Source organism: Anolis carolinensis, chromosome 2, assembly GCF_035594765.1.
Source record: "Anolis carolinensis isolate JA03-04 chromosome 2, rAnoCar3.1.pri, whole genome shotgun sequence".
NCBI classification, from domain to species: Eukaryota; Metazoa; Chordata; class Lepidosauria; order Squamata; family Dactyloidae; genus Anolis; species Anolis carolinensis.
The window spans coordinates 309,281,825-309,299,459 of NC_085842.1; positions in this window are offsets into that span (position 1 = coordinate 309,281,825).

Genomic DNA, 17,635 nt, shown 5'->3' on the forward strand with positions numbered 1-17,635 from the left:
GTAATAACTCACTGCTAACCACAGAGAGATGAATTCTTAATTTCCTCCTATTTGTCTGTTGAACAAGGTTTGGTTCTCCTCACCCTTCCCCGGTCATTAAATCAGAAATCTATTAGCTATTCCATGTAGGAATAGTTCTTGTAGGAATGGGGATGATGGAAGACAAAATGAAAGTTCTCCTTCCCCAATCAGTGATAATGCTTTAGTTACATCCCAGATTTTATGAAGGATCATTATCTCTAATGGATGTCATTCTAAACCAACTGGAATATGCATTTACTTTGATGGTGATAAATGAGTCTTAAAAAGGTGACAAAATCTGTGCAGCCCTTTGTTGATTTGAGCAGCACTTGGACCACTCTGAAATAAGAAAAAGGAAGGCAATGGTATATTCTAAATCTTGCCAGCTTTGCCAAGGAAATAAAAATGACACGGGCTGATGAATACAAAAATGAACTTGGCTGAACGGATTCTAAACAGCTCTGATTTTGAGCAGTTTAGAACTGCAGTCGACAAGTGCAATTTGCAAAGTCTGGGGATTTGTTTGCTCCCTTGTTGGCAACGTGTGACACTCTCGGTCATGTGGAATGGAAAGATGTTTGCTCTCAAGACATTCTTGTTAATGAAAAGAAGAGTCATTTCAATGTCATTTGGGATTAACTGGCACAGCAAAGGGAAAGAAGGCAAAGGGGGAAGGATGATTTGAGTAAGCAAGGAGCCAGTTTGCCCATTGCATCAAACTGGGAGGTCTGCAAACATAAAAGCATAAATGATGCCCTTGATTCCTTACTTTTAATGCAGCACATAAAAACATGGGTTACTGACAGACTGAGGGTGCATCTATACTGTAGAATTAATTCAGCATTAACTGCCATGGCCCAATCATAGCTCAAGAAATATCAGTACTCTTTGGCTTAGAAGGCTAAAAACCTTTTGAAACTACAACCCCTTGATTCCATAGCATTTAGCTATGGCAGTTAAAGTGGTCTTGAACTACATTAATTCTACAGTGTAGCTGCACCTCAAATCTGGATCCAACACAATAACGTTTGAACGTACTAGAGTGAGAGAGTTTCTAAGCTATAGTTTTAAAAATAGGTCCATATTTTATATCTTTTATTTTTATCCCACTTTTCTAATAATAACTATTTTTGTACCCCACCTCCATCTCCCCAAAGGGACTTGGGGTGGCTTACTTATGGCTCAAGGTGCCTAAAACAATGCATAGAATAAACACACAGTACAATACAAAATAAAACCACTAGTATATAAATTAACAATTTGAACTCAAAACAGTGCCCAATAGCCTATAGTGTCATCTGTTGTAAAAACATGGCTAACTATAAACAAGAAGAAAGGAAAGGGATAGTTGAAGTTGTAGCTAAGAAACAAGGGAATGGAATGACAGTGCTGTGCTGTATCATAATTGCAGACCATTGCCCTAGACATCCTCAAAGGCTTGTCTAAACATCCAAGTCTTCAATTCCCTATCCTCTGGAAGGAGGATATGGTGGGGGCCTGCCTAATCCCACTGGGAAGGGTGTTCCTGAATTTAGAAAAGAACCAGAGCACTATGATTTTTTTTTAAAAAAAAATATTTTTCATTTTCAAAAAGAAATAAAAACATATAACAGAAGGAAAATGATAAAGAAATAATACACAGGCTCAGGATTTTTTATACAAAAACCTGATCTTCCCATTTGCATTCTCAGGTGGTAATACGAAAAAGGCCCTCTTGCCCTGTGACCTTGGTGAATTTATTGCTTGGATTTTTGCAAAGAGTGTTTACATGCAGCAAGATTCAATTACAAAATGTGTGTTATGTCAAGTATGCTGAAGAGACGGCAACAACAGGAAAGCTAATGTCTGGAAATAATTCTAAACAGAGCATTGAACAAGGAACACATCTTACTGCTAGTTGAATTCCTCATTACACTCGGCTCTCCATATCTATGTATGCTGCCCTCACAGATCCATGACTTGAAAATACTCAACAATATTTTTAAAAGAAAGTCTTGATTTTCCCATTTATATAAAGAACAGATTTTTTACTATGTCATTGAATATAATGGGACTTGAGCATCCATGGAGTTTGGCATCTACAGGGGGTTCTGGATCCAAATCTCAAACTCCAGTTGGTATCAAAGGGTCACTGTACAGGCAGTCCCTGAATTAAAAACATCCAACTTACAAATGACTCATAGTTAAGAACAGGGGAAAGACAAAAGGAAGTGAGAGAAATCTACCCTTAGGAAGGGAAATTCAGTCCTGAACAAGTAGTCACACAGAAAAGGTTTCTCAGCTGAAGCTTTCTTACCAATCCTTGTTTCCACAACAAGGCACATTTTTCAAAATCCAATTATCACCGGGCTCAGAAAGTGAAGTGAAATCTTCTGAACAGGGTCACAGATAGCAAAACAAACACCACAGGGGTATTAACCCTTTTCCTATGTGATCCAAAGCTTGTGTGTGTGTGTGTGTGTGTGTGTGTGTAGAGTTGAAGTTACACTTTGAAAATGTACCTGTTCTACTTACATACAAATTCAACTTAAGAATACACCTATAGAACCTATCTTGTTCATAACTTGGGGACTGCCTGTACTTTCCCTGTGACCGTCTATTATGTTTTGAGAGAAGGGAACAGTTTATGCTGAGATAATGGTATAAAAATTGGAAAATTCCTGAACAGGTATAGTACAGTGTATTTATGCATGGATTTGATATCTACAGTTTCACTCAGTCATGCTCCAAAAATATTCTTCCCAGAAGGGTTTGTGGGCCTCTCTAGGTCCTCTACTGTGGTTCTGTGGTATACTTTTCAGTTGTCCATGATTGGCTTTGGGAACTTATCTCCCATGGATACAAGAATTGTACTTTAGACAAATTTCCTTTGTAACTATCTAGAAACTGTACTGGTTAAGCTAATAACTTAACTCTTACTTAGTTTATATTTCAAATATGATTTTGATCTGCTCTTATAAGCTACTCTTCAAAAAATGAGATATTGTTAACCATGCTACTTGTAACTTGTACTTCCTTACTTAACAGAAATGTTTGCAACATGCAGTTTATGAATACGGACAAAAGTGCTAATTTTACTGACAGAAACATTTAAGGTAATTCAAATCAATAATTTCATTTGATATTTAGGTAGAACAAATAAGTCACAATAGCTAATTCCTGATTGTCTACTTTGCATGGCATGTATTTTGACTGTAGCGATACTAGAGATATGGCATGAACGGGGCCAACCAGGCACACAGTGCTGGGCCAAATTGCCTTCACACTGGCAATGTTGGGTTTCTGTGATTGAACCTCCAAGCAACAAAATACATTTGGAATAATAGAATGATAGATTTGGAAGGGACCATTAGGACTATCCAGTCCAACTCCATTCTGCCATGCAGGAACACTATTTCAAAGCACTCCTGATAGATAGCCACCCAGCCTCCATTTAAAAACCTCCAGAGAAACAGAATCCATCATACGATGGGGTTGCATATTCCACCACAGAACAGCTTTTACCAACAGGAAGTTCTTCCTAATGTTTAGGTGGAATTTCTGCAATTTGATTCCATTGCTTTGTGTCCTATTCTCCAGAGCAGCAGAAAACAAGCTTGGCCCCTCCTCAATATGTCACCCTTTTAACTATTTAAATATGTCATCTCCCAGGCTTTTCCCCCTCTAAACTAAACATGCCCAGCTCCTTAAGCTGCTGCCTATAGGGCTTTGCTTTCAAAGCTTTGACGGTTTTGGTTGCTCTTCTTTGGGTACCTTCCAGCTTGTCCATAGCTTGTCAATGTACAGATGTGAATTTCTCAGGTGATGTAATATCATTGGTATGTGTGTGTGTGTGTGTGTGTGTGTGTGTATGTATGTGTGTGTACCAGGGAAGGGGGCTAGAACAATATTTATATCAATAGTGGTGGACCCAGAATTTGCCCAAGTTTACCATATACAGTACTGTTACTCAATCTGGATGACACTTGGGAGGGGCCCATATTTAATTTCTTGCTCAGCTGTTAAGTTTTGTGAACTCAGTCTCCCCTTGTCTTACAAGGTTGTTGTGAGGCAAATACAGACAGAGGAGATAGACAAATCATCAGCACTACTCTGAGCTCCTTAGGGCATATCTACACTGGCCACTTAAGTCACTTCATAACCGGCATTGAAGAATGCAGTTTCACAATGTTGTTGTGGATGATTGGATTGTAAACCCTGGAACCGGTTTGAGGCCTGGATGGTGATTGCACACATGCAGAGGCTGGCCTGGAACTTGTTCCAGGATCTCCAGTATGCGGTCAGTGTAGATGGGACTTACAAGGAAGAATGGCTCTTCCAAAATCTTTATGGATTGGATGTATGGATGGTCACTGTTTTTTGAGAAACATGGTATGTCTCAAAACAGACAAAGCATATTTTTAGTCCTCTAATTTGGCACATCTAATGCTGACATGTTGCATGTATCATTTTACTATTGGCAACTAATAGAGGGTTTCAACATCTCATTATATCCATTATTTTCAAGCTCTGTTCAGAATATTAAATTAAATAAAAATGGCCCATTTGGAATGGAATGGACTTCTGAAAGACATGCCATAGTTAACTAACAGTTATGGATATGTTTTCCCTCTCTTTTCCTCATTTATGTTCATGCTCATTTTCTTTTATCCATATCCATTTGAGAGGCTGATCTTTACCTTTTTCTGATAACAGTGAAGGAGTTGACAATTTTTTAGTATTCTCCAGACTACAGCATCACTGTGAGGATGTTCGGGTCATGGGAGATAAAGGAAATCTCACCAATAAACACATGCAAATAATAAAATGCATTTGCTTCTCATGATTGAATACATTCAATCATTAGAAGCAATTGTATTTAATTATTCATTAATATGTATTAATGAACTGGTATCTAAGGAAATCTTCATAACAAAATAAAAGAACAGAATAATGCAAAAAAGGACTCATTCTTGCACATCTCTAGCTAGGGCCCCAAGTTCAGTTTTTAGTATTTTGGAGCTTTGACAATCATATTTTATTTTCGCTATTGCAAAATGTTCCTTCCTTCATTTTCTGCCACACAATTCTTGGTATATTATTTTTGCATTTCTGAGCAGAGCTGTCTTTCCTGCTGCTTCTTCACCTGTCAGCTCCGTGTGCAATGAGAGATACTTCTGCGGAGCAGAATCTTTTTATTATATGATTAGAATCTACTTCTGTCAAGAACTCTAATACTGAAAGTGGTCCTGAGAAAAATGGGAGTCAACTTTGTAATACTGAAGGTGGCATTCACAGACCACATCAGAAGGTTGCAGCTATTCATGGAATCTGTCTAGAGGGCAGAAAGATCAGTTACTAACATGGAAAGTCCTGAATGTGGAGGAGTATCTCATCAAAAGTGAAATTGTAATGTAGGCGTCCCAGCTTTTCAACCAGTTTTGGAAGCTATATCTTTATAATTGTGTCTTTATTCACAGGGACTTGATTTAAAGTGCATTTCTTCTCCTGTCATAATCACCTGCTTTCCGTAAATCAAGTCACAACTAACAGCATGGGAATAAGCCATCTGTTTAATATTTTGTTCTAATCTGTTGTCAGCCCTACTGTTATTTACAAGACGAAGCTGAAAATGAAGATGCTAAGGAATGGTGCAAAAGAAGACTGCAAGACCTATGCATTAGGGAAGTCCTAGGTCTTCTGTTATTGTCATGAGGTTTTCTGGGGCTCAAGAGTAGATGGCTCATGCAAAGTCACCCAGTGGGTCTCCATGGCCAAGCATGGAGTTGAACCCTAGTATCCAGAAACATAGTCAAATGCTCAAAGCATTACACCATCCTGTCTCTCAGGCTTGATGTTAATAAAAAAAAAATAAGAATATGATCTTGTTCACAATTATATACTATTGGGATAGCTTGTGTCAAATCTATGACATTTTTCCTGAAAATTAGTATCAGAGGAATGACTCCCCCAATTTTGGCTTTGGCAAGGGAAGTAATAGTACAAAGGCAAGTATCCACTGTTACTGTATAATAATAACAATTTTTTTGAATGCCATTAAACCTATATTTTAGTTAAATGCATCAATATGAATACAAAAACAAAAAAGCATTGTTATACAGTAAAACAAAGGACTGTTTTCCTTTAAGGGAAGTAATAGTACCACTCTAATCTGCTTTGGTCAGACCGCACTTGGAATACTTGGAACTTCTGCACCACAATTCAAGAAGGATATCAGCAGGCAGGAAGAAGTCCAGAAGAGAGAAAGTGGAATACACTGTCTTGGAATACTGCAAAGTCTCATTTTTTGGGGTTTTTCAACAGAGGTGAAATGGACAACTATCAGGAGGCTTTCATTCTTGTGTGAAAGAGCTTAGACTGGATGGCCCTTGGGATCTTCTGTAGCTCTATGATTCTAAGCATCAAGAAAAGTCCCACAAATGTCTCTATTTCACATAAGCCGAACTTCTTAATCAAGAATAGAGAAGATGAATCAATAGTATTCACTCAAGTGTTGACTCACCATTCAACAACTGATTCAATGTGTTCACTCTCACTGAAACTAACCAACATGAGCCTAATTTTCTTTGCTACTCCTGACTAAAGTAGAACCTTTACATCAGTTGGATTTACCTACATGTTGACTTGCAATTCACTAACTGAGCTAATGGATCAACTCTAGTTGGGACTAACTAACATAATCCTAGCCATGTGGTTGAGCATTCTTGGATGGCTTGATCATGGCACACTGGGACAATAAAAAGACACATTGGCAGATATATAAGCAGTTGCTCAATATTGCTATTCAGTAGAAAGGTGGTGCAATACAACTACCATGCAACTATGAAATTATAATGTATTATTTCAGCTGTGCCCACCAAGCACTCTTATTTCGCCTAAATTATTTTCAGGATGATCAAGAAAAGCCAAGTATATAGTCACTAATTTTGGGGACTTTAGTTCCCATGTGGTGACCTATTATCCATTAATAGGTCTCAGATAGGCACAGCTGCCATCATCATAAGTTTTGGGATTAGGAAAATTGAAATTGGAGAAGAACTCGATCAAATGATGTTCTGGTGAAAGGGCAGAAAATGAACAACAAGCCAATCTAGTAACTGGCTGTTGAAAAGGTCAGTCTTGTTCCTCTGCAAGTTTCTGTCCTTCAAAAGCTGCCAACAAATGACACGGCAGACGGAGAATGATATTCAGATTTATCGAGCAATTGTATGTAGAAATGATATGAAATAGAGCTATGAATCATTTCCTAAGCCTAGAATAAGAAGCTGGAGAAAAGGAAGCTTTCACTTCTGTAATAAGTTTCCTCCTATCCTCCTGCTTTGTTATCACATGCTAATTTATATTACCAATTTCTATGTATGGTTATAAAATGGGGGACAGTGAAGACGGCTAAGATGCGGTGCTGGAGAAGGGTTCTACAGATAACATGGACTGCTAAAAAAGATAAACAAATGGGTCTCCCCTGAAGTCAAGATGACAATACTGAGACTGTTGTACTTTGAACATAACATATCATAACTCGCTAGAAAAGATAATCGTGCATGGTAAAGCAGAAAAAGAGAAAGACTGAATTCCAGATGAATAGAAAAAGTTTTTCTGTTTTTCAAACAGAAAGACAACATCTCTCATTCTGCAAGGCCTGAGCAACGCTTATGAGACACCATACGTTTAAATTGACTTGATGAAAGTTAACAATAACACATTAGACACTAGTCTGAATCCAGCAAGAATTGTTGCTGTTCTTATTTGCTGACAAACCAGGTAAATAAGAGACTAGCCAACAATAGTGGATTGAACTAAGGGCAAATTTATTAACTAGTTTCCCCTGAGTGAAACACCAAAAGCAATCCCAGATTAACATGGTTGTTCAAAGGTCCAGCTCATATACTGGAAGGGTAATTAAAGGGTTTAAGTCCCCTAAGTCGCTCTTTTTTAACTCAGGCAAGGACCCCAAAACCAGTCCCAAGGACAGAAGATTAATACCCACCCCACATTGTTTGACCCCCAAGGGTGGTTAAACATCTCCACCTAACACCCAAAATACCAGTAGGTGAAACACCAAATCATAGCTCCTCCCAATACCTGCCACAAATAGGGGACCAGTATTTACTGTGTCCCCTATTCCCCACCAGAATTGATCATGATAATTTGAGGGCATGTTGCAAATCCCCAAGAAACAGTTTTAGCCCAACTTCTGAAAGGTGAACGCCATCAGACTGTAACAATTCAAGAGATCAGTAAGTAATCTCAGGGTGAGCAATGTAAAACTTTAAACCGTTAACCATGGCACATGTCACTTATTTGTTGATTCCTTTTTGAGCCAAGTCTAAGCTGCACACATTACCCTCCCCATGTCAATGGTGCCTCAAAATGATAGCTGACCACGCTATTTTTGTGAAGGGCCATTGCTCCTGGATTTTTTGCTATCTATAATTGCTCGAATAATAAGTGCCTTTCCAGCAACACCCAGGTTGTTGCCCCCAAGATGCAAAATCAAAATATGAGGAGGCAGGCCATGGCTCTCCATAAACAGTGGGGCGCTAAGCTGTGCCATTGTAAGCCCCTCTGGCCAAGCTGGTTTGGCATTTATACCACAATCGAAATATGAGAAGGCAGGTCACAGTGCTCCTGAAAGAATAGGAGCAATAAACTGTGCCACCACAAGCCCCTCCAGCCAAGCCATCTGACAGTGGTACTGCCACTTAAACCAAGATGGCATCCAAAATGGCTCCAGTGCGCCTGACAGTCCAGAAGATGTCAATGTGACTGGAAATCAGGGTTCTTTGCTGTACAGGCCCAGGCAACAACCTGGGATCTGCAAGAAAATGGCCAAACATAATTGCAATAAGCTACTGATCTCCATTGTCCAATGACCAGAAAACCCTGCCTGCACATCAATATAAACCACCAAATTTAACTCCTTCCAAACCCAGATTAGCAAGTGCCTTGGGAATTATGGCAATAGTCCTCTATTAACTGAATAACTTGGCAAATGGACTGAACAAGATGTAATACAGCATATGAACAATGCTGGAGCTGTAATTTGCACCGAGATCCCTCTGATCAGTAGCCTATAGTCATGATGGTCTAATGACTTAAACCAAAAGGCCAGAGCCAGGACATGTACTGGAATGTATTGTTCTGATAGCCTCTTACCATGTAATTAAACACATAACTCTAAACATGGCCAAGAAGTTTTACATTTACCCATACTTTTTGTTGTGCCAAAAATGATTAAATTCATAGTTAGTCTACTTGTATGCCTTCTTGGTGCTAGGAGCAAAAGTGAGGTGCATAGCCCAAATTATCTCAAAATAACAACATCCTATACACATGCCGACATCTATTCCAGATCGGAGGCAGTGGCTGGCAACAATTGCCAAAACTGCTGCGTCTGAAAGTGGGAGCATTAGCTATTCCATTGTCCAACCCTGGAACATGTTGGGCAGTAAAAAGGATGTTAAAACGCAGGTTATGTAATGTAAATTCCCTAACTAAAACCATGGCCCTCTTTGAACAAGATGTTAAGGACTTGATGACATGAACCACAGCCAATTTGTCACATCCAGAAATAAAAAGTTAAATATGTGAATTCTGTCACCCATAACTTTACCACAACTAGGACTGGAAAGAATTCCAGGACAGTAAGATCGGTAGTGATCCCTCGGATGTGCCAAGCCTCTGGCCAATGCTGAGCACACCAATGGCCACTGAAAAATATTCCAAAACCCAGAGAGCCTAATGCGATGGTGCAGAACTAAAATTCCACTAATAGTGTCAGGTAAGCAGTGCAAAAAGGCATGGACTGGGGCAACTAACTGACAAGCAAAATTTTAATGGCCAATAAGCTCCTGAAATTATTGTAATGTAGCCTTGCAATTAGACAAAAGGACTATCATCTGGTTTAGCATGCCAGCAAGTCAAGGGAAGCCTGGAGAACTGATTAATCATATCTGCCTCTATGCCCAAAAAGGTAAGCCTAGTGGATAGACCCATCTTTTAATGTGCCAATGGGACCCATGTTCTTCCATAAGAGTAGAGAACTGCTGCAATAAAACTGTACACTGTTTAGTGTGATATGGGCCAATAAACAAGAAATCATCCATATTATGTACTACACCCTGGCATTTGGTTTTAAACTTGATGGCCCAATCAAGAAAAGCATGGACAAGGGACCAAACAGCCCATAGGTAAAGCCTTATCCATGTAGTATTCACCATAATTAAAAATCCCAAAGCTCAAAGTTGTCTGGGTGAAAGGGGAGCAAACAAAATGCTGAAAAGATGCCTGACTTTGCCAGCTCTGCCCCCACCCCACCCCAATGAACCTATTTAACAGCCTTGTCAAAAATGTATAACGCATTGAACAAAGTTCACTAGGGATTAAATCATTTACTAATTCCCCCTTCGGATAAGACAGATAATTAATAAATTCACCAGGAGTCTTTTTTTGGCACAACTGAGTAGGGATACCCTTAAATTCAGCACTGGAGGTTGACTGAAAATGTCCAAGACTCTACCCTCTTGATCCTCCTTCCTAAGTGACGATTTCTGGCATGAAAAGTCTGCCACTTTCCCATGTAATAAAACCTAAAACCACAAGTTAAACAGCTCCTGTTATTCAGAATAGCTTCAAAAATCATGGGCAACAAATCAAAACCCTTGTATTAATTCCACAGCCTAACATTAATTCCAACAAAGTTACACTCAATAGACTAATGTAATATAAAACTTGTGTACTGAATGTGTATGTTAACTACTACACACAAATGAGCAATGAATAAAAACTACTGATGACAATTGTAGTAGTAATCAGCTATGCCCAAATTACAATGAAGTCATCCTGTGTCAGCCTCAAACTGTCTGGAAACAAAATGGCCCCTGTGAAACATGACCAGTAGACACTGATATTTTTTTTACTCACATGAATCTGCCTATTTCACCATGAAAGGTTTCAATCTTCAACAAGAATCATCAATATATCTTGAATACAGAGGCTTCTGATTAAAATAATGAAAGAAGGGAGCAGGCCCATAGCCAGGATTTTGATTCGGAGGGGGCTGGGATTTTTGTTCGGGGGAGGGGGGGGCGGCTGAGTCTGAGCATGAGAGACTCTACCCTAGTAAGTCTTTTGTATCGTTATCCCAATACCCCCATGCATATGGGATATATTGAGCATGGTGATCAGATCATGAGAAGAATAAACATAACAGTTTGAATAATAAATGTAAGGCCTTCTCGCAGACACCCTGAGAATTTGGGGTGGGGGCTGAAGCCCCTTGAGCTCCCCCCCCCCCCGGCTACATGCCTGGAAGGGAGATATTCTGGGGTGTCACTGACAAGGAAGGATCTTCTACGCTATTAACCTTCATTACTTTTCCCTTCAGGCAGAACCATGTGATTCAAAAGCATCTTGTATATTCTTGGCAGAGAAGCCTCTGTGGAAATGATTCCTTGAAGATAGAAACTTTGAAAACTCCTTATTTTGATCATCTCATCTTGCTCTTGAAACGTAAGTCCTCCTTTCTGTGCTTCTATGGCTCGTAATTAGTCATTTGACAGCCAATGCTTGATTAGCAAGGATGAAAAGCAAATGAAGAGGTAAGCGAGTTGCAAAATGAATTGGATCTCTCATTAGCAGAAGATGACCCAACTGTTAAAAGCATTTCCCAAATATGAGATGCATGAACTGTTTTATAAGATCACCAAGACACTTGGTAACACAGTGCTGGATACATACAAATGATTAATTAGTTAGATGTATCAAAGTCTTCTATTGGCATATTTCACAGCTAGTTGGTCAAGTACATTAAAGTTATTTAGTGTTTCACTGCTTGCTCTCGAAGGGTGCTTCCAGACAGCTCCAAAATGCGGGTTTTAAATGGGGGGGGGGGAATCCCTGGACCTGACTGGAGGTCCCCACACAGAACTGTTAGTCCCAGGATTGGGACAATCACAGACTTCCTCTGTATCAGAACACAGTGGAGGGCAGATGGGGGACATCCAGTTTTAAAATCACTCCGTTATGCGCTGGGCTGTATATGCTTACATGTGAATATCTTGATATAAATACAAGCAGATTTGCATGTGTGTATATGAGGTTCAGCATATAATCGAGGGATTTTTTTAAAACCGGATTTCTCTCTTCCTCCAATTGTTTATTCAAGTGCCGATTACTATTATAAAGTTTAAAATAAAAAGTTTCAGAGAGTTCTAAGTGCTCTCAGTCTGTATTTCCTTTAAAGCAGCTGTTTCTGTTTCACAGCTCAATCTACTGATCAGCTGTTTTGGGATTTTTAAAAGCAGACATGTGCTGGAGCAATCTCCACAGTGGGGAGAGAAGGAAATCACGTGTTTTTTTTACGAGTGCAGGGATATACAGTGATGCTCATATGTGCATTTCCTGGCCAGAATCGGGATATAAGCGGGCCTTTTTAACACTTGCTTTTCATCCGTTGTAGCAAATCAGCACGGATTTACTGGTAGCATCATTTAGCCACCAGCCCCTTTTAACTTGGTATATGCTGTGTTTTAAGTGCTATGTAGAAGGACCCTAACATGATTCATGTTTGTAAGCTATTTCTGTATCACCATAAACTTTATTTTGTGCCTCAAATTTGGACAAATATAATGGAAACCAATCTCAGTTTCTCCAGTTTATCTATCAAAGAATGTTTCCAGCATACTGATACTTTATAGGAAAGACCCATAAGTTTCAATATTAAACAAAAAGCATCAATATATGTTGAATGTCTTTCCTCCTTTTCTATAACCTACTCTTTTCTTTTGTGAAATATTTAATATTTGTCACAGTTTGATCTACTAGCAATAACTCAATCTCCTCCTCCCTTTCCCCCCTTTTTTCTTTTTTGTCAAATAAAATGAAAAAATGTAATGGAAAAATATGTTGAATATGGAGGCTTCTTATTAAAATAATGAAAAATTGAGATATTCTAGAGTGTCACTAATGAGGAAGGATCTTCCATCTATTTTGTTGCCAAAGTACTTGATAGTATTGGTTGGCATTCTGTCTGACTCAGCATAGCATAGTATGTAAACGGATCTTGTGGCACTTTCAAGGCTGAGATAATCAGGTTGGAAGCATAAGGTGTTATAGACTGAGTCTACTTCCTCAGATTCAGCAGACTTAGTCTATGAAAGCTTATGTTTCCAACTTCATTCTTTCAGTTAGTCTCAAATCTGCTACAAGATCCCTTTGCATACTATGCTATGCTGCATCAGACAGATTCCCAGCCAATGGTAAGTCTTAGGCAACAATATTAATGGAGGATCCCTATGTATAACGATTTTCCAGACTAACACAGCTATGTCTTTGAATTCTACTGACATGAAATAGTCATTCCAGCTGATCAATTGCTTACTCCCAGACTCACTGGAGATTTTTAGCAACCATTCCCTGTCTAGGAAAGAGTATGCATGGGCGATGTCCCTGTAGCCAAACATGAAAGGAGTGCATCGTCTACCAAGGTTCACCAGAGTCCTCAAGAAGTTTCAGTAGATGATGTAAAAGTTTGCATTGTACTAAGGAATAAGGTCAACTCAGATCTCCATTTCCAATTAAGAGCATGGAATATTTCAAGAGAAAATCACATCCTCTGGAGGATATGGAAATGTGAGTTATTTTCAGTGATGAGAACCATATCAAGGGCTCCACATCTGTGTTAAGATCCCATGCCTGATCTATAGGCAACCATTTTTTACCTCATGCTATACAAGATTTCTGTGTTAATACTTTAATTAATTACAGTTGTGTGATTTGATCAGACCAAACTTGCTGGCATTAAGGTGTGTGTAAATCTTTATCCAGGTTGTGTGACTTTCAAGATTTTGCTGGACTCTAATTTCCATCACTCCCCTTATTGCCAGCAAGATGTTACCACTGTCACTCTGTTATGTGCTGGGCTGTATATGCGCACATGCAAATATCTTAATATAAATACAAGCAGATTCACATGTGTGTATATGAGGTTCAGCACATAATTGAGATAATTAAAAAAAAATACTTCCTCTGGATTTCTCTCTTCCCCCAATTGTTTATTCAAACTCTATTTAATATTATAAAGTTTAAAATAAAAAGTTTCAGAGAGTTCTAAGTGCTCTCATTCTGTATTTCCTTTAAAGCAGCTGTTTCTGTTTCACAGCCCAATCAAGTGATCAGCTGTTTTGGGCTATTTTAAGGAAGCCACATTCCATCAACATTTGAATGGTCATGTAGTTCTAATTTATCAACTTGGTACTATTGCATGCCATTCTGAAATCTCTATACAAAGGAGCTCAAACAACTTCTGATGAAAGCACAGTAGTGGTCTGCTGGAGGACCAAGAAATGCCTAGAAAGGATAACTTTTTAAGGCATTGCTAAGTCCTCCAGCACAATTATATGATCAACTTCTAGTGGAAGCATAGCATACACTCACCTTGAGCACCTAGAAAATGCCTAGAGTAGTAGTTCTCAACCTGTGGGTCCCCAGATGTTTTGGCCTTCAACTCCCAGAAATCCTAACAGCTGGTAAATTGGCTGGGATTTCTGGCAGTTGTAGGTCAAAACACCTGGGGACCCACAGGTTGAGAATTACTGGCCTAGAGAATACATATTTTGTCAGGTGAACTTAATGACTACACCAAAGGTGTTATTAGAGATTGGGGAGATCTTTGAAAAGACCACTTGAATTTTCCTATTTTCAAAGATCACTGTTTATTATGCTTAAAAATTGGCACTCCTCCTAATTTTTCAATGATGCTATCCAGTTTGTTTTCTAAAAGACAGATAGATGCATATATTGGGATAAAGTACACAGAAATACATAAGTAAAAACAAAAAATAAATAAAATGCATTTTCAAGGAAAATTCCTGGCACAAATGTGTAGAAGATTTATATCTTTGTCAAAATGGCATAAATAAATGCGTGTATTATGTGAAATACACATGGCAATCTATGTATTTTGAAAAGTATGGGAAGAAAATAATAAGAAGGGGGGAATTGTTTAAGAATGCAATCTGTTACTTGCTTTCTGAAGTGATATAATCCCAGGATTATATCTTCTTCAAATTTTAGACACAATGTTCTTTCATCACTATTTTCCACCTGTTTCTCTTCAGCTACCAAGGCAGGAGAACAGGTGTTTCTCTGTATCCTGGTCTTCTGTTAAGATAGTCTTTTGCTGCTTACAGGTGTTGCTCATACATGCATTACTACTTTCTTTCCCTCTAGCGATCTGGAAGTCACATCAGTATGTTGCGCCTGCCATTTAATGGTCTGTAGTTGCTTCATTACTAACAGCAGCCAGCTTGTGTGCAGCTGGTTATGTTCTCCAAGGGCTAAAATGCTGAGAATGTACCACCAGCAAAAGTATATCAGAGCACTAAAGTTGAAAAGAGCCAGTTTCCAGAAATGGCGTATCAATAGAAAACAGCATCTGTTCAATAGCAATCTGCTAGATAAACAAAATTAATTAAAACAAGTAAGTTACAGTGGTATTATCCAGTATGCTTAATCAGAATCCATGTGAAATTTGAAGGAGGCTTAAGTGTTATGATTAAGGAGTTAAATTTGAGTTTCATTTCTGTTCACTAGTAACCAATGGACCTTGTAGTTTTGGTTTATATCTTCAGAAAGAGATTTAACATATGGTATTAGATATTAGCCCAATTTTTCAGCAAGAATGTGCTGTTGTTTTTTGCCATCAAGTCAGCTTCAAATTATGATGATACTATAAATGAGAGATCTCCAAGATCCTTACTCATCGCTTGCCCTGCCTAGATCTTACAAACTCAAGGCTGTAGCCTGTAGTGCAGCCTTTTCCTACTCGCCTTTTACACATCCTGGTGCCAAGCTCCTCGGGTGGTCCTGGCTTAATTCATATTCATGAACGGCAGCAGACATATTACAAAAGCAAAGCCATCAGAGCAACCAGGAGCTAACATTTCAACACAGACAAGATAACAGCCCTTCAGTTCAAAATCTGTTAACTTTGCAAGGCTTGGTGATGCTTTCTCACCCCACAAAGAATGAAGTGCAGTCACTTTTCAAGATGGTGAAAGTATCAATCATATTCATTCCATCACAGGATAGGAATGGATATTCTTGGTTGAAAGTGAGAAGACTAAACAGTAGTCTGTCAAGGAAGGCCAGTAGAAATTGTGACAGCAGTTAACTTGAAGCTAAACAATGTATGACCCTAACCCCAAATGCCTCCTGCAGTTCATGGCAGCTAATTTTCAAATTTAGCACCACAGTTATGAAAGCTGCAGATTTTATTTTTCTTCTGAATGGAGGCTCACGTTCTGTGAAACTGGCTGTGCATGTTCAAATGTATTGTCACAACAGCCATATGTGCTAGAAATGAATGACTTTTCTTTCAAAGGAACAGTTGTCACCCTTTAGAATTCAAACCCAGAGCTAAATGTCAGATTACACAGTAAAGATGGTGACGCCCTGAAGAGAGGGAAAGGTTGTTTAATAAAAAGTTGTTTAGTAAAATCCAACATGCCCATCTATTGTTAGTTTTATTACAATATCTAATTCTTCCTGTTGCTCTTATTTATTGCCATGTCAACTTCTACTTGCAGTGATCCTATGAATGTTAGATTATCCATATCCTTGGTCATCAACTGTCTCATACACATCTTGCAAGCTCAGAGTTATGCTTTTTATTCACTTCACCACCCCTACAGGCTTGGAAGTCACCTGCCACCATTCAAGTGAAGGCATCTTCTGTAGGATACCTTTATAGTTGGATTATTTGAAGGATTGTATTTCTCTTTATGAACCTATCAGAAACCTATGCTCAGTCTGACCATCCTCTCAAAGCCATTTGGTGGGAATAAAAGTCCCTTCAGGGAGATAAAAGTAGGATATAAAAATAAAGTTCTTCTTCTTCTTCTTCTTCTTCTTCTTCTTATTATTATTATTATTATTATTATTATATAACAGGGAAGAGGGCCTTTTTGCTGGCTGCTCTCACACCTTGGAATCTCAGATTATTTGCTTTAAACTGGATTATATGAGTTTCTACAGCCAGATCATCTGGGATAAGAAGATAATCTGGGATCAGATCCTGGGATAAAGGGGCAGTGTTGAAGGGGCCTCATGCATGCAGATGTCCCTAGAACAGTGGTTCCTAACCTGGGGTCCCCAGATGTTTTGCCATTCAACTCCCAGAAATCCTAACAGCTGAGAAACTGGCTATGATTTTTGGGAGTTTTAGGCCAAAAACATCTGGGGACCCACAGGTTGAGAACCACTATTTTAGGGATATCTGCATGCATGAGGCCCCTTCCACACTGCCCCTTTATTCCAGACTTTGATCCCAGATTATCTTCTTATCCCAGATTATCTGGCAGTGGAGACTCATATAATCCAGTTCAAATAAGATAATTTGAGATCCCAAGGTCTGGGAGCAGCCAGCAAAAAGGATCCCATCCATTGCCAGAGGTTTTTGTTCCCACTTTTGGATATATGTGGGATAAAAATCAAATCAGTGATTAAATGTATGTATTTCTGAAAGTCCTCCCCTCCCCTCAAATCTGAACATGTCTTTTAAAGAGAAGGAACCCTTTGCAATGTGTATTCATTCATACCTGATTATTTATCA